The 22800-nt window shown below is 42.8% G+C and overlaps 2 long non-coding RNA genes across 2 annotated transcripts in view; both read left to right on the forward strand.

Moving 5' to 3' along the window:
- Nucleotides 1–11228: 11228 nt before the first annotated feature.
- Nucleotides 11229–22800, forward strand: part of LOC127360513 (uncharacterized) — a 57492-nt gene continuing 45920 nt past the window's right edge. The window contains exon 1 of the long non-coding RNA XR_007883766.1: nt 11229–11692. This is a non-coding gene — a long non-coding RNA (uncharacterized LOC127360513). The remainder of the gene's footprint in view (nt 11693–22800) is intronic.
- LOC127360514 (uncharacterized) overlaps nt 11771–22800 on the forward strand; it is a 31752-nt gene continuing 20722 nt past the window's right edge. The window contains exon 1 of the long non-coding RNA XR_007883767.1: nt 11771–11867. This is a non-coding gene — a long non-coding RNA (uncharacterized LOC127360514). The remainder of the gene's footprint in view (nt 11868–22800) is intronic.

Below are 22800 nucleotides of genomic sequence, written 5' to 3' on the forward strand. Positions count from 1 at the left end.
AAAACACCGTCAGCATCCTCATCTTGTTCACCATAGGAGTCCCGAGTTTCAGTGGTTGAAGTTAAAAAATGTGACCTCTGGAGATTGAGAAAGAAGAGGTTCAACGAGCTCCTTTAAAAATTTCTCCTCTGCATTTAACATGGGACTAGATGGGACCTTGAGAGGGAGTTGCTGGCGCATCAGTGCGTCTCCCGCCAAAACTATTTGTCTGACAGCTTCAGCGGTGGTATCACTGCGACCCCAACGGATTTACCTATCTTTCTATCAATAAATTATTTCTGTAGAGTGACATCTGTGGCCTTGAGAGCAGTTTACAAATTTATTTTTCGACAAATGTTTCGCTCTCCTCACACTCTAGCGATGATGTCACGCACTCTGAAGATTCTCGCAATACACACCCATTCATTTTTTGGCCTGGTTTTTGGCGAATTATTGGTTAACCGTTTGGTGAAACGCTTAGAAAAGTCATGGCACTAATGTCCTCACCGAGCCGCACGTTTTGACACCTTTTTTGAAAAACATACGGAAGAATAATAAGAAAAGTAAGTATGGGGAAGAGTAGTATTGTGCTTGCTTTGCAAGGCACAATAATAAACTTTACAGTGTTGCATTCATTCCAGGCATTCAAACTGGACCATTTCCTATAAATAAGTCCACTTGTGTTGAAACGTTTGTTCAATACGATGCCAGCTACACGCTCCAATTGTCCCTCATCACTCTGAGGTAGTTACAACACTTCATGAGGTGGAAAATCTCAATGTGGGTGCCTAGTCTTCCAAGATAACCCCCTTGTCTACTCATTTTTGTCTCAAACTCCAAAACTTCTCAAACTGATGAACAAGGCCACACTCTGCCATGACAAAAAAGTGACAGTTAAATCTACAATGATGCTGATTGCTATCTGATTAGCTTGAATGATAAAGCTGTCTAGCTTGTTGTGGTTTTAAGGTTTTTTAATAATTTAATGGTAATCCCCCCAGGAAGGCCCCCAAAATGTGCCCTAAAGTCAGGAGTCCAAGGCAGCTCCTTTCATGTCAATTAGCAGGGAGGCCTTAAGGTCCATAAGTCCTGCCTGCAGTCAAAAGTCCATCAGGGGTCAAACAATAGAATTCAAGATACAGGCATTATTCTGCGACATATTATATACATCACTGAGAGCCTGTCTGCTAGATGACAATGTGGTTTTTAATCATGGAATCATCGATTCGCCAATCGCCATACATTATCTATACGAAAACCCTACGTCGCGTGCCGTGGCTTAGGCCTACGCAAAAAATTAAGAAAAAAAAACCCAAACATGTTATGTAAGTCAATAAACGTCATTAATTGATGCTTTCTTATCGTTTTTTGCCTTGATATATTGTTTTAATACTTCTATATAACATATAATAAGTCTGACTCCTCGTGGACTTTGCAGAAAAAATCCTATTGTCCTGCACAAAATGGCAAAATAAACTTCTTGGCAATCTAGAGAATCTAGGCTTATGACCTTTGGGATAATTTGCATAAGTTTTTGGTTTAATAACGACGATATAACCTTACCTTGATAACCCAACGTTAAACGTGCAGTGCTGTGCCTGGCCTCGCCCCAGAATTTTTCAGGTGCCTCGATCGTGCCTGCGGTCAGTGTTGCCAGGTCCGTGAGGCAAAGGGCAGCCAAACTCCAAACAACTCCGTCAACTCCAACCAGCCCAACCGGGTGTAAAAACCAGGAAAACTTAACTTTTGTCTTGTATAATACAGATTCAACATTATTATACCATACTTTATGGTGTTACTTTGTGGATTTCTGTCTATGTAACAGAGTGGTGGGGGGTGGGGTGGGTAGAGTGTGGTGGTGGGGGGAGGATTGGAAAACTTCTTAATTGGCTTCTGCCTCAAGTTTATTCTTTCTTTAACTTTGTGTGCTTGCCTTGTGTTTTCACAGATAAGGCAGGAGGACAGTTGGTCATGACAGATGTAAGTAAGAACGTGCATGTGCTTGTGACTGCAGGTTTCACCTGATTACAGTTGGGAGAATGCAGTGCATATCCAATCCAATCTAACTTTATTTGTTAAGCACTTTAAAACAACCAAAGTTGACCAAAGTACTGTACAGGAGAATAAATAAGACATCATAAATAACAGACATAACAGCTCACATGAGGCGCAAAATTACATACAAAATACAACAATAAAATGATTAATGAAAAGTAATAATGTAAACATGTGTCATATATATATATATATATATATATATATATATATATATACAAGCTTATGTATGATAGATACTTGACAATACAAGAAGATATACATACAATAGATAATATCTTATATATTGGAGTACAACAATCTCGTTCCATACGAGCAAGCGGTGTGCATGGATAGCATTCTGGACACAGAACATCCCTGGCCTTGGCAAAAACACAGAGTGGTATGCATTTCATATACTGTGCGTATTCTTAAGTTGTGGAAGAAGTATCATATCCTTTACTTAAAAGCATGTCTATTTACAAAGTAAGAAATACTGATACTACACTGTAAAAATACTCTGATCACAAGTAAAATATTATTTCAGTATAATCAGTAAAGTATAATTAAAGCATTAAAGGTTGAAGTTGTCCAATAATTGTAGTGAAGTAAAAAGTAAAATATTTTCCTCTGAGATGTAGTGCAGTAGAAGAAGAAAGTAGCATAAAAAGAAAAGTGCCAGTACCTCAAATTTATACTTAAGCACAGCCCTTTAGTGAATACACATTTCATCACTAGTATTCTTACATTCAGGTATTCCAGTGGACATATTTGCATTCTGACAAAATGTGCATATGTATGACAGAAAAGATCTCTGAAGCTACATGCTATATACAATTCAATTCAATTCAATTCAATTTTATTTGTATAGCGCCAATTCATAACAGAAGTTATCTCAGGACACTTTTCAAATAGAGCAGGTCTAGACCGAACTCCTTATAACATTATTTACAGAGACCCAACAGTACCACCATGAGCAAGCACTTGGCGACAAGGGCAAGGAAAAACTGCCTGTTAAAAGGCAGAAACCTAGGACAGATCCTCCGGCTCTAGGTGGGTGGTCGTCTGTCTCGACCAGTTGTGGTGAGAGAGAGAGAGAGAGAGAGAGAGAGAGGGGCAGAGAGAGAGAGAGAGAGACAAACAGACAGACAGACAGGTGCACAGCAACAACAGTATTGGCAATGGCAGTCAAGCAGGACCATGGCAGGAGGCTCCACCAGGATCCATGAGAACCTGCGAGACGAGAAAGCACAAGAACTCCGGGGAAGAAGTGGAGTTAGTAACATGCATTAATGGGACATGAATGAGTGCATAAAGAGAGAGGAAGGGAGGAGCTCAGTGCACCATGGGAAATCCCCCCGATAGTCTAGGCCTATAGCAGCATAACTAAGGGATGGTTCAGGACTCACCTGATCCAGCCCTAACTATAAGCTTTATCAAAGAGGAATGTCTTAAGCCTACTCTTGAATGTGGTTAGGGTGTCTGCCTCCCGAACCACAACTGGAAGCTGGTTCCACAGGAGAGGAGCTTGGTAACTGAAGGCTCTGGCTCCTGTTCTACTTTTTAGAGACTATAGGAACCACAAGTAGCCCAGCATTCAGAGAACGTAGTGTTCTAGTGGGGTAATAGGGTACTATGAGCTCTTTAAGATATGATGGGGCCTGATCATGAAGAGCTTTATAGGTAAGGAGGAGGATTTTAAATTCAATTCTACATTTTACAGGGAGCCAATGCAGAGAAGCTAGTACAGGAGAGATGTGATCTCTTTTTCTAGTTCCTGTCAGTACTCGTGCTACAGCGTTCTGAATTAATTGGAGCGTTTTAATGGACTTATTGGGGCAACCTGATAATAAAGAGTTGCAGTAATCCAGCCTTGAAGTAACAAATGCATGGATTAGTTTTTCTGCATCTGTCTGTGATAGGATGTGTCTAATTTTTGTAATATTACGTAAATGAAAGAAGGCAGTCCTAGAGGTCTGCTTTATGTGGGAGTTAAATGACAAATCCTGATCAAAGATAACTCCAAGATTCCTGACAGTGGTGCTAGAGGCCAAGTTAATGCCATCTAGAGTGACTATATCTTTAGACAATGTGTCTCTAAGGTTTTTGGGGCCAAGAACAAGAATTTCGTTTTTTTCTGAGTTTAACATCAGAAAATTGCAGGTCATCCAGGATTTTATGTCCGTAAGACATGTTTGTAATTTAGATAATTGATTAATTTCATTGGGTTTGATTGATAGATATAACTGCGTATCATCTGCATAACAGTGAAAGTTAATGGAGTGATTCCTAATAATGTTGCCTAAAGGGAGCATATATAAAGTAAATAGTATTGGTCCAAGTACAGAACCTTGTGGAACTCCATGACTAACTGTAGTATTTATTGAAGATTCATCGTTAACATGTACAAACTGCGAGCGATCTGATAAATATGACTTAAACCAGCTTAGTGCGGTTCCTTTAATGCCAATTTGATGCTCAAGTCTCTCTAAAAGAATATTATGGTCAATGGTGTCAAATGCAGCACTAAGATCTAATAATACAACTACAGAGACAAGCAGTTGTCAGAAGCAATCAGAAGGTCATTATTAACTTTAACCAGAGCTGTCTCTGTGCTGTGATGAACTCTAAATCCTGATTGAAAATCCTCAAATAAACTATTGTTATGTAGAAAGTCACAGAACTCTTTGGCGACTACTTCCTCCAGAATCTTAGAGAGGAAGGGGAGGTTAGAAATCGGTCTATAGTTGGCTAAAACCCCTGGGTCAAGAGTGGGCTTTTTAAGAAGGGGTTTAATTACAGCTACTTTAAAGGACTGTGGTACATATCCTGATAATAAAGAAAGATTAATTATTACTTAATAAATAATAAACTTAATGTTATTTATATAAAACCACACTTATTACTGAACTTAAAAATGACCAAAACTCTTCTTAAAATGAAAACACTATGTTTCATTCATATTCCAGTTACACATGTTGTAAGTAACAAAGCTATAACTTTTATGTAAATCATCATCATCATCATGTCCTCCATCAAGGTGGTTTCTAGTATAATTAAGTGTGAGCTGGTAATGGAGCTCTGCAGTCAGTGTTCATCTTGATGCATCATCCTTTGGATATTGTTAGCGCGTTCGTTGATTTGCAAGTAAGGAGAACTCCAAGTCGGAAGTCCGTTTTAGAAAATGTATTTGAGCATTGAGGAATTAAAAGAACATGTACATGGACTCTCTTTGTTCTGAAAACCACAGTTCACTGACTCTAAGAGTGAGCGAGTTGCTGCAGCCAACGTCCCAAAAAGAAGTGCCGAACTAACAGGTATAGAGAGTTTTGTACGAGAATGTGCTGTTATCTTATTGGTCTAGAAGTGTCGATGGGGAGGAGCCGTGGTTTAGACTTAGCTCCCCCCTGATAGGCCCATCTCGATGTCTGTCCTCTGCTCCTGTCTCTAATCGGAAGGGGTCAGCAACCTGGGGAGGAAGAACCCTGTGCTGCCTCTCCTGACTGTTAACTCCCTTCACAATAAGAGCATGCTGACGGTTATACCCTGTGTGTGCAGCCTTTAACAACAACAACCTATGTGTAACCAAACCACGCACTTAATGTGCAAACAATTATTCTGTGAGGGAGCGCATCATAACACTTATGTTAAGTAATATAAAAACACTCACTTTTTCTGATATAATACAGCACTTGTATTGCTATTGAAATATTTATCCCTAACAATAGACTGTCCTGAAGCTGCAGCTGTCTCTGTCCTCTGATGGGTCCAGGAACACCTGAGCTTCATCAGGTCACCTGTAGGACATGGCAGATTCAGTGTTACTTGTAAAGCAGCATATAATATACAGTATAATATAATACAGTACAACAGCTCATTGTGGCTCACAGTAGTCCTATGTTATAAAATAAGCTATCTAATGGCAGCAGATACACACACAGGACATTTACTGACTGTAACTGACGTTGTAATAAGTTCCCGGTGCAATAACAGACATTTGAGCCTCAGTGTTTATAATACAATAGGAGATTATATGAGTATAGGATGTTACACTGGACCTACACTTATATCGTCAGTAATAGCAGTACTTCAGTAACGCTAAATAAACAGATCCGAAAACTTTTATTGGTCGCGGTTTGACTCCACAAAACAACCTAGTGAGCAACCTTAGCTGCTCGGTGCTAATCAAAGTTACACGATAATACTAAACTAATGAATCCCTGCAGTTTGACTACTTCTCTCTCACTGTAGCTCTAGCAGAGGAACAACAAAGCTAACGCTAGCTGAGATAACGTTAGCACGTCAGTATAAAGTTACACAAGAAGCATCATGAAAAATAATCATCATAACTTACTCCCTGTATTTTGTTAGCTTCTAAGGAGGCTTGATCACAGTTTGACTATTTCTCTCTCACGGTAGCTCTATCTTTACCTCCGGTACATTTACATACAGCAGCACACAGACACACCTGAGCGCTAGCGCTAGCTGAAGTAACGTTAGCATGTTCAAGACAGGGACTACACAAAAAGCAACATGAAAAACAACCACCAGGCTCCAACCTAATTAATGGCTAACGAGCGTTAACGATCACACTGTCCCTCGTATTATAACATAAAGTCTGACAGACTCAGTAACTATAGTAACACAGTGAAATCACAGAGCTGCTGTGTGCTAATCAAAGCATCAATCCTACCTAACTAATTACCTTACATGAACAATGAAAAACAAAGCATACATTCTTAAAAATACTTACAGTTACTTTCTCTGCCGATCTACCTAACTAAACTACTACTAATCGAATTCTAGTAACACACACTACTTTCTTTTTGGGTTTTTATTTATTTTTTGCTATGAACAATGAACAATGAACAACCTAAATAAGTCACTTATCTAAAAATCTACCTAACTGAACAATTTACTACTAAAGTTCTACAATTGTAACATTACAATCTACCTAACTAAACTACTACTAATCTAATTCTTATGCACACACACACACTGTATCACACTCACTCCTTTGTTTTTGTGGGATTTTTTCGTATTCTTTTTATTTTTTGTTTACGCAGAACACACACGAGCAGTAACAGTAACTCCCACTAACAACACATTAACAGACAGGAACTCACTGTCTCAGCAGATTTCTTCTTTTCTTAGTAAAGCCCTCGAATGGCCTCACAGGCACTAACTCTGCTTCACAGGCTTTAATGTATTCCTTGTAGGCATCTCTATGGGTCTGGTCCTTGTCTAGCCTTATAAATGAGAGCTCCTTGGGAGACCCAGGAATGGATTTGGAGACAGGCAAGAGACGGACGACCTGCTTCCTAATGTCAGATTGCTTGCTCAGGGCTTTTTCGGCCAAACATTGTCAATTACAGGACCACAGAGAATGTAGAATCATAATTAAGGTCCAGTGTTGCCTTCGCTATGGCCTTGTCCAAGATGAACTTTTGGTCCTGGGCCAACACATTAAAATTGGATGGGTTAGACAAGCTGTTCTTTTGGACTGAGTCCCTGCTCCCATCTTTCAGGTTTAGATCCCTTAGCTCCACTGTAAAACTAGCCCTGACCTTGTTTATGAAGTCCACAGCTTGGTTGCGGTCTGTGAACTCCATGCCTGCAATGTTGGTACGTGATTGGTGGTACCGTGGTACCACAGAGAGGTCTGTGCAATACAGTGGCTGAATGTATTGTTCCACTGAAGGCGTTGGGCTTGGCTGGATCCAGCTATTGCCACATGTTTTTTGAGCATGTGAAAATGTTTCTTTATTGAGACATGGTTCACATGTAGCAGTCTGATGTATGAAATTCGGTCCGTTATGGACTCCAAGCTCTCGAGCTCAATAAAGAGACTGTCGATGTCATATCCCTGGTCTTCAAAAGTCCCTTGCCCCAGTCATAGCAACTGCTAAAGACTGGCACTTTGACTTCTGGGTCATGAAGGAAGTCTTTGAACTCAAAGTGTTCCTTAAAGGGGCCAATAATGGCATGAGTGTTGGCGGTACCGAGCTCAAGAAAGTCGCTAGTGTGTCCAAAATCCATCTGAGGAGAAACCCAGTGTTTTAATTAACTTATACGTGAGTATTTTCCTTTTTCTGTTAAGTTAAGTTGTAATTATATTAAATACTGTGGTAACTATTTACAAATATATAATAACAAATAAACTAGTCACTATTGCCATGGAATGGTTAATATGTTAAATCTGGGACCTTGACCTACCCCACCATTTTCGGCGGCGCTTTTTCCATAAATGTTGGTCCCAAGTGGGTAGGACCTTGCGTTTAAGAGTTACGGCCATTTTGAACTTTGAACTTTGAAACGTTGCTGTATCTCAGCAACCGTAGGTCGTAGAGACACAGGGTCAAGTCCTGCGTGTTCACCATGGTCGAATTGGGTGGGGTAGCCCGGTTCGGGAGTTATTGGACCGAACGTGCGCCCATTCATTGTGAATGGGGTGGATGCTATGTTGAAAACCAAGTGAGGACTTTTCAGAAAGTGTGTAGGAGCACATTTCAGGCCATTTTGAGTGGATTGGAACAGGTTTGTATTTTTTTTTTTTTGGTTCTCACGCCAAGTGGGGGAGTGTATAAGGTAAGTATAACTGAACAAAGTCAGGTATCGGGTGAGTTGTGGACTCTTTGGTCTGTCCTCAGGGGTCCTAGGGACAGGAATAGCTCTGCTGTGTAAAATCAATCTGCAGAGTCCCTGGGATCACTGAGGCACACAAGCCCCCCACGCCACGTCAAGGCAGAGTCCATGTGGAGGATTAAATGGGAACAGAAATACAAAAAGACAAAAGAAAAGTCATGTCTTACAAGATGCCATGATTAAAGAAAAATGTAAATAAAAAATCAGGATGCCACATCGGGTCTTACACTGCCTGCTTGATCAAACAAATTAACTAATTATCTAACTAACCTAACAATCTACCTAATTGAACAATCTACTAAACTACTACTATTGAACAATGAAAGATGAACAACCTAACTAACTAACAATCTTTAACAATCTACCTATCTGAACAATCTATTAAACTACTACTATTGAACAATGAACAATCATAACCTAACAATCTACCTTACTAAACAGCTACAGAACATACACAAACAGTAACAATAACTTGCTTTGGTGTCCCAGACATGAAGGGACCCCGCTCAAGAGGGAAGGGACTCAAGTGAGTGGGATCAGCATTAATAACACAGACCTGAGAGACAGAGGCCATGGGGTGGGGGGGCGGGGTGGGAGGGGGGGATAAACTCGGACGGTTTGGTTTCATTCTGTTTGCTCGGTGGCCTTGGGGGTCCCAGCCCAAAGATCCCCTTCACCTTGTCCTTGAGACTCTCCTTGCTAGGTTGTTTGTTCATGGCCCAAGCTGGAGGAGGGACAGCAACAAGCCTCTCAGTCGCTGTCACTGCTCTCTCCTCTTTGCAGGATTTTCTTTCCGCAGGAGTTTCTTTCCGCTTGAAGGCAGAGCGAACTCCTGCTTCACCGACACCTTGGTCTTGGATTTGCTTTCTTTGTTCAGCAACTTCAGACCATGATTGATTTTTTTTCAACATTTCGTAATTCTTGCGACCATGAACGTGGAAGTTTTCGTTTCATTTGGTGTGCTCGGTGGCCTCGGGGGTCCCGGTCCAAAAATCCCCTTCACCTTGTCCTTGAGACTCTCCTTGCTTGATTTTTGTTTATGGCCCAACCTGGAGGAGGGTAGTATGGGAGTTGTCCTCCTCCTCTGCACTGGAGGCCGACTTGGACTTCTTCACAGAAGTTGTGTCAGGGATCAGGGCGCTCTTTCGTTTTTTAGTTTGTTTGGTGCCGTTCTGCATCTTGTCACTATTTGACTCCTCAGTTTTGCGGTCTGTGCCTGGACATGCACACTTAAGTCCATGTGGAGTTTTTTTTAAATTTTTTTTTATTAGTTTAAGACACACAAGTGTCCTTTATCATAAAAGGAAAATTTTTTACAGATTGAAAGTGAAAAGGGTGGCTTAGTGGCTTTGTACATTATATGGGCTTTAAATGTCCCTCCCTGAGGTTAGAATAAATTAAGGCCAGGAGCCACGGCCTGTAGCCACGGTCTGTAGGATAAGGGGTATCGACATGAGTGCACCCCGGTGCAGGACGTTTCCGGTGAATACCTTTTGACGGGAAGGTGCCAGAGATATGGGAGGCAGACATACCCCACCAAAGCCGCCTAGCGTCTTTCCGACGGCACCAAGCCCGAGTCCGTGCGCCTCTCCACCCCGGGAGAAGTGGAGTCGGGCAGCACATGTGCTTCCAGCCGTAGCCGCAGCACAAATGGTGCAGCGGGTAGCGGCTTTTCACAGCCAAATTTGAGGCACTTCCTGTGGTGCCAGAGCCACAAAAATTGAGCCCCACTATTGGGGGGATGTCAGTTTTCAGTCAGAAGCGGTCGCAGGTGTCTAGCCCTTCGTACGGCCGAGCAGGGCCCAGAAACGTCACTCGACGAGGCCCTGCCATCGTTTACGCCGTGACCTCTCGACCTTTGGTTTCTGCCAAACACACACACGCACACACACGCACACACACGCACACACGAGCAGTAAGACTAACTCACACTAACAACGTGTTAATGGACACGTAGTCACTGTGTCAGCAGATGTCTTGTCTTACGGACAAAGCCAGAGAATGGCAGAACAGACGGGCGGGAATCACATGCGCTTCAGTCGTAGCGGCTTTACACAGAGAAATCCAAAGTGTGGCGGGTGCAGTTCCCATCAGTGGCTACAGAGGGGGTGGAAAAAAAGACAGGCAGGCAGGCAGTCACAGGGAGACACAGACAGGCAGAGCGTTTAAGATGAGGCAAGGTCAAAGGTCAATTGGGAACTTATATCTCTGTTTCTTTCCAAGTATATTTTGTGTGAAGGGAGACTAGCAAATGAAGAATTTCATTGCCCGGTGCCAACTATGTTTCCACTGTGTATATTGTTTTAGCTTTGTTTTTCACTCAATTGATGTTACAAATGGGATTCCTGATTAAAAGTCTATTTGATACGTGTTGAATTTGTGATATTTATATCTATACATACGTACATGTGTGAGTTTTTCTCCAATTATTAATTGAGAAGGAATGAAACTGGGGCTCAAAGGTCAGGGGTTACGGTTAGAGCAAGGGGACTAGTGGACTAATGTGGTGAGGGTGTCTACCCTCACCACATTAACAGGAGGAACCCAGCCTTGAAGCATTTGTTACTTCAAGGCTGGATTACTGCAACTCTTTATTATCAGGTTGCCCCAATAAGTCCATTAAAACGCTCCAATTAATTCAGAACGCTGCAGCACGAGTACTGACAGGAACTAGAAAAAGAGATCACATCTCTCCTGTACTAGCTTCTCTGCATTGGCTCCCTGTAAAATGTAGAATTGAATTTAAAATCCTCCTCCTTACCTATAAAGCTCTTCATGATCAGGCCCCATCATATCTTAAAGAGCTCATAGTACCCTATTACCCCACTAGAACACTACGTTCTCTGAATGCTGGGCTACTTGTGGTTCCTATAGTCTCTAAAAGTAGAACAGGAGCCAGAGCCTTCAGTTACCAAGCTCCTCTCCTGTGGAACCAGCTTCCAGTTGTGGTTCGGGAGGCAGACACCCTAACCACATTCAAGAGTAGGCTTAAGACATTCCTCTTTGATAAAGCTTATAGTTAGGGCTGGATCAGGTGAGTCCTGAACCATCCCTTAGTTATGTTGCTATAGGCCTAGACTATCGGGGGATTTCCCATGGTGCACTGAGCTCCTCCCTTCCTCTCTCTTTATGCACTCATTTATGTCCCATTAATGCATGTTACTAACTCCACTTCTTCCCCGGAGTTCTTGTGCTTTCTCGTCTCGCAGGTTCTCATGGATCCTGGTGGAGCCTCCTGCCATGGTCCTGCTTGACTGCCATTGCCAATACTGTTGTTGCTGTGCACCTGTCTGTCTGTCTGTCTCTCGCTCTTTCTCTCTCTGCCTCTCTCTCTCGCTCTCTCTCTCTCTGCCTCTCTCTCTCTCACCCCAACTGGTCGAGACAGACGACCACCCACCTAGAGCCGGAGGATCTGTCCTAGGTTTCTGCCTTTTAACAGGCAGTTTTTCCTTGCCCTTGTTGCCAAGTGCTTGCTCATGGTGGTACTGTTGGGTCTCTGTAATTAATGTTAAAGAGTTTGGTCTAGACCTGCTCTATTTGAAAAGTGTCCTGAGATAACTTCTGTTATGAATTGGCGCTATACAAATAAAATTGAATTGAATTGAATTGAATTGTTAGGGTCAGGCAAAAGACAGGCAGACAGGCAGGCAGGCAGTCACAGGGAGACACAGGCAGTCAGTCACAGGGAGACACAGACAGGCAGAGCGTTTAAGATGAGGCGAGGTCAAAGGTCAAATGGGAATATATAGTACATTTTGTGGGAAGGTAAACTATCAAATGAAGAATTTCATCCTGAGACACGTCGGCTGCAGCCGTGGCGCTCAGATCTGGAGCACCGCCGTATGTGGCGCTCAGATCTGGAGCACCGCCATATGTGGTGCAGGCCGTAGCCAGGTGTCTAGCCCTTCACATGGCCGAGCAGGGCCCAGAAACATTTCTCGACGAGGCCCTGCCATCGTTTACACCGTGACCTCTTGACCTTTTTTTCAGAAGGTGTGTAGGAGCACATTTTGAGTCGATTTGGGCAAGTTTGTATTTTGACTTTTTTGGTTCCCTCGCCAAGTGTGGGAGTGTATAAGGTAAGTATAACTGGACAAGGTCAGGTATCAGGTGAGTTGTGGACTCTTTGGTCTGTCCTCAGTGGTCCTAGGGATTCTGCAGATTGGTTCTACCTAGCTGAGCTACTCCTGTTTGGTAAGGCAGGAATAGCTCTGCTGTGTAGATTCAATCTGCAGAGTCCCTGGGATCACTGAGGCACGCAAGCCTCTACGCCACGACAAGTCAGAGTCCATGTGGAGGATTAAATGGGAACAGAAATACAAAAAGACAAAAGAAAAGTCACGTCTTACAAGATGCCATGATCAGGACTTACACTGCGTATGATTAAAGAAAAATGGAAATAAAAATTCAGGATGCCACATCGGGTCTTACACTGCCTGCTTGATCAAACTAACTAATTATCTAACTAACCTAACAATCTACCTAATTGAATCTACTAAACTACTACTATTAAACAATGAACAATGAACAACCTAACTAACTACCTAAATAACTAACTAACCTAACTGAACAATCTATTAAACTACTACTATTGAAAAATGAACAATCATAACATAACAATCTACCTTACTAGCCCAAAGATCCCATTCACCTTGTCCTTGAGACTCTCCTTGCTGGGCTGTTTATTTATGGCCCAACCTGGAGGAAGGTAGTATGGGACTTTTCAGAAAGTGTCTGTGTGTGACCGTGAAAGTGGAGAACAAACACCTTCTTGTCCTCCTACTCTGCACTGGGGGCCAACTTGGACTTCTTCACAGAAGTCCTGTCAGGAATCGGGGCGCTCTTTCGTTTTTTTAGTTTTAATTTTAAATTATAATGATTGGTGCCGGTCTCAATTGGTGAGTATTGGACTCTTTGGTCTGGCCTCAGTGATCCTAGGGACTGTCTGGGTTGGCTCCATTCAGCAGAGTTTACTCCTGTGTGGTAAGACAGGAGTAAAGTCTGCTGAATGGGGCCAACCCAGACAGTTCCCAGGACCACAGAGGCACGCAAGCCTCCACGCCACGACAAGGCAGAGTCCATGTGGAGGATAAAATGGGAACAGAAATACAAAAAGACAAAAGAAAAGTCATGTCTTACAAGACGCCATGAGCAGGACTTACACTGCGTATGATGAAAGGAAATGGAAAATAAAATTCAGAGTGCCACATCAGGTCTTACACTGCCTGCTGGATCAAAGGGAAACCAAAGCAAAAAACAGGATACCACATTGGGTCTTACACTGCCTGCTGCATCAAAGGAAAAAATCCTCTCTGTTTTGTCACGCTCTTGTCACTGACTGAACTCGTTCCAAGCGACACGCTCAGCTTGTAGTCCAGCGGTGACAGAGGACGACCATAAAACACCTCCTTCAGTGCAAGCTCGCACTGGAATGCCCTCCATGTGGCATTGAATCATGGAGGACAAACACCTCCTTGTCCTCCTCCTCTGCACCGGAGGCCGACTTGTACTTCTTCACAGAAGTCAGGGCGCTCTTTAGTTTTTTTGTTTGTTTGGTGCCGTTCTGCATCTGGTCACTGTTTGCCTCCTCAATTTTGCGCTTTATGCCTGGACATCCGCATACACGCACCGACTGAACATGCTCAGGTATCAGGTGAGATGTGCACGCTTTGGTCTGACCTCAGTGATCCTGAGGCCAGACCAACAGTTTCAAACTTCCCAGGAAGGGGACCACAGGAGAGAAAACCAATCCGCAAAAAAAGGTTCGTAACAATTAACGATAGGTCATGCCAGTTAGACTACTCATACAACCTTTTTTTAGTGTCCTTGTTGGTCAGTGCAGTGGTTCACTACAGACACATTTTGAGGCCCTAATCTAGTCTGGTGGGATGTGTAGTAACTAGTATTGTGAAAATGTGTAGTGACGAGGAGGGGGGGAGGGGGTATAGTGTTGAAAATGTTATTAGTGTTTATAACAACACGTCTTTTTGTCAGTTACTCCTCAAAGCATGTGCCGTGTGGGAGTGGGTATGGTAAGTATAACTGAACATGCTCAGGTATCAGGTGAGTTGTGAACTCTTTGGTCTGGCTTCTGTGATCCTAGGGACTGTCTGGGTTGGCTCCATTCAGCAGAGTTTACTCCTATGTGGTAAGGCAGGAGTAAACTCTGCTGAGTGGGGCCAACCCAGACAGTTCCCAGGACCACAGAGGCACGCAAGCCTCCATGCCACGTCAAGGCAGAGTCCATGTGGAGGTTTTTTTTTTTTCTTTTTGCTATGAAAACTGAACAACCTAAGTCACTTATCTAACAATCTACTAAATTACTACTATTGAACAATGAATAATTCAATAACATTACGATCTACCTAACTAAACTACTACTAATCTAATTCTAGTAACACACACTACTTTCTTTTTGGGTTTTTATTTATTTTTTGCTATGAACAATGAACAATGAACAACCTAAATAAGTCACTTATCTAAAAATCTACCTAACTGAACAATCTACTACTAAAGTTCTACAATTGTAACATTACAATCTACCTAACTAAACTACTACTAATCTAATTCTAATGCGCACACACACACACACACACACACACTGTATCACACTCACTCCTTTGTTTTTGTGGGATTTTTTCGTATTCTTTTTATTTTTTGTTTACGCAGAACACACACGAGCAGTAACAGTAACTCCCACTAACAACACATTAACTTCTTTTCTTAGTAAAGCCCTCGAATGGCCTCACAGGCACTAACTCTGCTTCACAGGCTTTAATGTATTCCTTGTAGGCATCTCTATGGGTCTGGTCCTTGTCTAGCCCTATAAATGAGAGGAGACCAAGGAATGGATCTGGAGGCAGGCAAGAAGCGGACGACCTGCTTCCTAATGTCAGATTGCTTGCTCAGGGCTTTTTTGGCCAAACATTGTCAATGACAGGACCACAGAGAATGTAGAATCATAATTAAGGTCCAGTGTTGCCTTCGCTATGGCCTTGTCCAAGACCATCAAGATGAACTTTTGGTCCTGGGCCAACACATTAAAATTGGACGGGTCAATTCAATTCAATTCAATTCAAATAGAGCAGGTCTAACAAGGTCAGGTATCACGTGAGTTGTGGACTCTTTGGTCTGTCCTCAGTGGTCCTAGGGACAGGAATAGCTCTGTTGTGTAGATTCAATCTGCAGAGTCCCTGGGATCACTGAGGCACGCTAGCCCCCACGCCACGTCAAGGCAGAGTCCATGTGGAGGATTAAATGGGAACAGAAATACAAAAAGACAAAAGAAAAGTCACGTCTTACAAGATGCCATGATCAGGACTTACACTGCGTATGATGAAAGAAAAATTTAAATAAAAAATCAGGATGCCACATCGGGTCTTACACTGCCTGCTTGATCAAACAAATTAACTAATTATCTAACTAACCTAACAATCTACCTAATTGAACAATCTACTAAACTACTACTATTGAACAATGAAAGATGAACAACCTAACTAACTAACTAACAATCTACCTATCTGAACAATCTATTAAACTACTACTATTGAACAATGAACAATCATAACCTAACAATCTACCTTACTAAACAGCTACAGAACATACACAAACCGTAGGGGGGGTTGGGCTGTTGTTATTTTTTTTTTTTTTGTTTAGTTTAATGATTAACTCGGACGGTTTGGTTTCATTCTGTTTGCTCGGCGGCCTCGGGGGTCCCAGCCCAAATATCCCCTTCACCTTGTCCTTGAGACTCTCCTTGCTAGGTTGTTTGTTCATGGCCCAAGCTAGAGGAGTTTAGTATGGGAGTTCTCCTACTCCTCTGCACTGGAGGCCGACTTGGACTTCTTCACAGAAGTTTTGTCAGGAATCAGGGCGCTCTTTCGTTTCTTAGTTTGTTTGGTGCCGTTCTGCATCTTGTCACTATTTGACTCCTCCGGTCTGTGCCTGGACATGCACACTTAAGCCCCACGTCAAGACAGAGTCCATGTGGAGTTTTTTTTAATTTTTTTTTATTAGTTTAAGACACACAAGTGTCCTTTATCATAAAAAGAAACATTTTTACAGATTGAAAGTGAAAAGGGTGGTTTAGTGGCTTTGTACATTATATGGGCTTTAAATGTCCCTCCCTGAGGTTAGAATAAATTAAGGCCAGGAGCCACGGTCTGTAGCCACGGTCTGTAGGATAAGGGGTATCGACATGAGTGCACCCCGGTGCAGGACGTTTCTGGTGAATATCCTTTGACAGGAAGGTACCAGAGATACGGGAGGCAGACGTACCCCACCAAAGCCGCCTAGCGTCTTTCCGACGGCGCTGAGCCCGAGTCTGTGCGCCCTTCCCCCCGGGAGATGTGGAGTCGGGCAGCACATGTGCTTCCAGCCGTAGCTGCAGCACAAATGGTGCAGCGGGTAGTTGCTTTTCACAGCCAAATTTGAGGCACTTCCTGTGGTGCCAGAGTCACAAAAATTGAGCCCCACTATTGGGGGGATGTCAGTTTTCAGTCAGATGCGGTCGCAGGTGTCTAGCCCTTCGCACGGCCGAGCAGGGCACAGAAACGTCACTCGACGAGGCCCTGCCATCGTTTACGCCGTGACCTCTTGACCTTTGGTTTCTGCCAAACACACACACGCACACACACGCACACACAAACGAGCTGTAAGACTAACTCACACTAACAACGTGTTAATGGACACGTAGTCACTGTGTCAGCAGATGTCTTGTCTTAGGGTTAGGGTTAGTGATGTGTACCAGCTCTTCAGGAGATAGAAGACCAGGAAGGCACCAGGTCCAGACGGCATCTCACCCTCCTGTCTATAAGTCTGCGCTGACCAGCTGTCCCCCCATCTTCACAAGGACCACAGGAGATGTGTGAAGTCCCCTCCTGCTTCAGACACTCAACAAAAATCCCAGTCCCAAAGAAACCCTCCATCTCATGACTGAATGACTACACCCCCTTCGCCCTGATGTCTGTAGTCATGAAAACATTTGAGAGACTTGTGTAGTGGAAATTCTTCTCAACGTTGAGAGGTGCTAAGTCTCTGAAGAACTTTCAAGCCGGTGTGATAATCAAGTCACTTTAATTCATGCAGCATGGAGAGAAGGTCACGCAGTGAATGTTCTCTCCAGACTTCCAAAATGCTCTCTCTTATATACATTTCAGTACATCTCATTACTAGGAAGGACCAGGAAGCAGAGCTGCTGTCTTACACACTTCTGTGCGCTTTCTTTAGAACAGTCACCCACCCAAAACCCCATAGAGACTGTGTCTGTCCCCCGACCACCTAAATTATTTAAAGAAATAAAAACAAGAGGAGTTCAACATAAAAATCTAATAAAAATTAAAACTAACTCCTCAGTAGCACTAAATAAGAGAATGAAATGTGGGCTGTTAAATATCAGGTCTCTGTCCTCTAAAGCTGTTTTAGTGAATGAATTAATATCAGATTATGATATTGATTTACTTTGTCTTACTGAGACCTGGTTGTCCCACGAGGAGTATGTTAGCCTAAATGAATCCACCCCCCCAGTCATATTAATACTCACATTCCTCGAGGCACTGGCCGAGGAGGTGGAGTAGCAGCCATATATGATTCGAGCGTTTTAATGGACCCTAAACCTAAACTAAATTATAATTCATTTGAAAGCCTTGTTCTTAGTCTTTCTCACCCAAACTGGAAAACACTGCAGCTAGTTCTATTTGTTATAGTGTACCGCGCTCCTGGACCGTACTCTGATTTTATATCTGAATTCTCAGAAGTTCTATCAAGTTTAGTCCTTAAATCAGATAAAGTAATTCAGTCAGGACCACTTTCGTCAAAATATCTTATATTCCAAGCAGAATTTACATTTGGTGATATGGCTCTGTTCTGGGACCTCCTTGTCCTTCTGCGTGCCTACGTGGAAAACCTTAAGTCAGGGAGAGCACACCTCCCTGCCCTTCCATGTGCCTACATGGAAAAGTTTAAGACAAGGAGAGCGGCAGCAGAGACCCCCCAGGGTACAGAACAGAGCAAGCATCAATGGCAATCAGAAAATGACATTGATTAATTAGAAACAACATAAAAAGGAGGAGCTGGGGTGGAGGTGGGTGCAAAAGGCTTGTAGAGGAGCAGCAGAGATAGGCAGGCAGGCTAAAGCAGCTTAAATAAGGCGCCATGCATGATGTTTGCCAATTGGATGCTTGAGGAAATCAGGTGAGCTGTCAGCTGACTGTGTATGGTATCCAATGGGAAGCTTAGAGGAATCAGCTGATATATGTTTATGACTAGCTGTGATCGTATATTTAAGAGCAAAAATGCATGGTCTGATTTTGAATTGATAGTCAACTAACAGAAAATCGCCTAAGAGATGGAGTATGAAAGCAGTTGCAGTTATTTAAGAGAATCCAGCAGAGAGCGTCTGATAAGGTATCAAATATCTGGGGCTGCTGTAACAACCAAAGGTGAGCCTAACTGAGAAGTACATTTCTCTTCATTTAAACCGAACAGATGCCAATGTGAAGGTGTAATGCATGACTTAAAGGTTCTCATGGATCCTGGTGGAGCCTCCTGCCATGGTCCTGCTTGACTGCCATTGCCAGTACTGTTGTTGCTGTGCACCTGTCTGTCTCTCTCTCTCTCTCTCTCCCCCTCCCCCCCCAACTGGTCGAGACAGACGACCACCCACCTAGAGCCGGAGGATCTGTCCTAGGTTTCTGCCTTTTAACAGGCAGTTTTTCCTTGCCCTTGTCGCCAAGTGCTTGCTCATGGTGGTACTGTTGGGTCTCTGTAATTAATGTTAAATAGTTCGGTCTAGACCTGCTCTATTTGAAAAGTGTCCTGAGATAACTTCTGTTATGAATTGGCGCTATACAAATAAAATTGAATTGAATTGAAATTAAATGCATCTGTGACATCTGCCTTGGCTAGCCACGTGCCTCTACATGCTTCTTTAATCAACTGATGGCATTGTAGATTATAGCATAAAATAAGGAAAAAGTGCCAGAGGATTTAAACTATTCATGCCTTAGTTTCGCCGTTGCAAGAGCAGACAAATTAATAATTATGTTTATTTATTTTCCCTGAATATTTCCTGGTAGCTATACCTTAATGCTTGTTGAGAAGGCGATTTATGAATGGACCAATATGAACCTTTTGTTATACTTTCTTCAGTAAAGCATCGACTATCTCAGCTCTTGTAAAACAGATTGTAGGTTTTGGCAACCAAGTCAGTCCAGCTAAGAACCATGAACCAGCCCTATAACAGATGATTCACTAAACAGCTTTTAGATGCTTTCTTAGCTCCTTCCCTAGCTCAGGGACGTTTACTGGGGTTGAAGGTTTATCTCTCATGCCCCCTTTTTGAGAGGCAGCACGTTCTTCCCTATGGTGATTGGGACTGCACTTCCCAGCATTCTCGGCGGGAATGTGACGCCGTCAAAACAAGCTGCTGTGACGTCATCGTCAAGCACTGCACCTGTGGAACCATGCACTCTACCTGCAGACAGCAAAGAGGGAAACAGGCCAACTGCGGACGAAGACTGGCCGGCCTGATGTGCCGAACCGAACCCTGGACCCTTGAACCCATGACGGCAAGCGACAACCGGATGTTGGACAGAGCAAGACAGGCGGAGCCGGCCGCTGCGCCTGGGACCCGTGCTCCCCTGGAAGGCAGTGCAGCGCCGGAGCCAGAGCCGGGACCGCAGCGGAGCCGCAGGAGCAATTCCTCCCCCCTTCTGCGGACCCCCCCAGAACCAGAGCAGCCGGACAGAACTGCAGATGTTGTTCAAAAACGACACTCTCCCCAACAGCCGAGATAGCTGCTGAGACTTCACAATGCAATCGACCCGCCATGATACTCACCGCAGACAGGACAAGTAGAAACAACCGACAAACCACAAGTAACGCACACAACATCCTAGCAAAAGGCTTGTAGAGGAGCAGCAGAGATAGGGAGGCAGGCTAAAGCAGCTTAAATAAGGCGCCATGCATGATGTTTGCCAATTGGATGCTTGAGGAAATCAGGTGAGCTGTCAGCTGACTGTGTATGGTATCCAATGGGAAGCTTAGAGGAATCAGCTGATGTATGTGTATGACTAGCTGTGATCTTATGATATAGCTGTAACTGAAAGCTAAGCCTGACTTCGTGCCCTGCCTGAACTAACACTATGCTCAATTTATTGTAGGTGATTTTAATATTCATGTGGATGTTGACAGTGACAGCCTTAGTAATGCATTTATATCATTAATAGACTCAATTGGCTTCTGTCAGAGTGTAAATAAACCAACTCATTGTTTTAATCACACTCTTGACCTTGTTTTATCATATGGCATTGATATTGAACATTTAATAGTCTTCCCACATAATCCTTTCCTATCTGACCATTATTTAATAACTTTTGAATTCATGTTGTTAGATTATAAGCCATTAGGCAAAACTTCCTACAGCAGATGTCTATCTGACAGTGCTGTAGCTAAATTTAAGGAGATTCCTTCAGTGTTTAATTCAATGCCATGTCTGAATTTAACAGAATCCTATAACGACTTTAGTCCCTCTGAAATTGATAATCTTGTCGATAGTGCTACAGGCTCACTACGAAGAACATTAGACTCTATCGCTCCTATAAAAAGGAAATTATTAAAACATAGGAGACTAGCACCATGGTACAACCACCAAACCCGCCAGTTAAAGCAAATAGCTAGGAAATCTGAAAGGAAATGGCGCTCTTCCAAATTATCAGAATATCGCTCAATTTGGCATCATATTCTTAAAACTTATAGAAAGGCCCTCCGTAATGCCAGAGGAGCCTATTACTCAGCACTAATAGAAGAAAATAAGAATAACCCTAGGTTCCTCTTCAGCACTGTAGCCAGACTGACAGAGAGCCACAGCTCTATTGAGCCACATATCCCCATAAACTTAATTAACAATGACTTCATGAGCTTCCTCTATAATAATATTCTTACTATTAGAGAAAAAATTAATCACCAACTGCCATCAACAGTTATCAGTGGCTCTCCAAGTTCAGGGACTTCTGTCAATGTAAACTTAGATATATATTTAGACTGTTTTTCTGCTATCGATCTTCATCAGTTAACTTCAATCATTTCTTCATCGAAGCCATCAACCTATCTATTAGACCCGATCCCAACTAGGCTGCTTAAAGAAGTTGTTCCCTTAATTGGCACTTCTTTACTGGATATGATTAATCTTTCTTTATTATCAGGATATGTACCACAGTCCTTTAAAGTAGCTGTAATTAAACCCCTTCTTAAAAAGTCCACTCTTGACCCAGGGGTTTTAGCCAACTATAGACCGATTTCTAACCTCCCCTTCCTCTCTAAGATTCTGGCTAAAGTAGTCGCCAAAGAGTTGTGTGACTTTCTACATAACAATAGTTTATTTGTGACGCGTTCCATCAAAATGAGTCGGATGTCGCAGCGGCCCGTTTGTGTAGAAACACGTTTTTACAAGAAAATACAATTTTGGGCTATTTTTAGTTTTTACATGTTTCTAATTAAATAAAGTCTCAGCTTTCATACCATGTTTAATGTAAAATACAAAGGATAAATATAGCTAGCATAAATAAAATGAAACAGGTTTCAGAGTTCAAAACACCGGCTAGCGTGTTTGTGTCATCTACGTCATCTGTCAACTGTCAGTTTAGATAGACACGGACACAGAGACAGATTGACAGATTGACAGCTTAGACAAAATGAATTTTCGCGACGACGAAATTGCTCAACTTTTAAATTCAATTCCTGTAAGACATGGTACTTCAGACGACAACTGGATCGACCTTATTACGGACTTTTTCACCGCACCGGCAGCTGAGAGTGAGAGTGACAGCGGCGGCTCGACCTCCGGTATTTCGCTCTACCGACACCGGCCGGCTCCGGCGAAGAAAGTGAGTGTGACGGAGGCCAGGAGGAAGATATTCCACTCGTGGCTGACCCGATGGTAGCATACAATGTCTCTGATTATAATTATGTAAAGCAGTAAAGCAGTAAAGTTTATTTATTTGAATATAAACTGTCTATAAATGTCTTTCAATTCATTTGGAATATGGCGGAATGTTGATTGCTATCTTTAGAGCCCTTTTTCTCAAAAACAAGGTTTGGTGACAATCGACCTTTGGAAGAGCGTGTCTCATACAATTTTTGGAG

This window comes from Dicentrarchus labrax, unplaced genomic scaffold (assembly GCF_905237075.1).
Source record: "Dicentrarchus labrax unplaced genomic scaffold, dlabrax2021, whole genome shotgun sequence".
Lineage (NCBI taxonomy): Eukaryota > Metazoa > Chordata > Actinopteri > Moronidae > Dicentrarchus > Dicentrarchus labrax.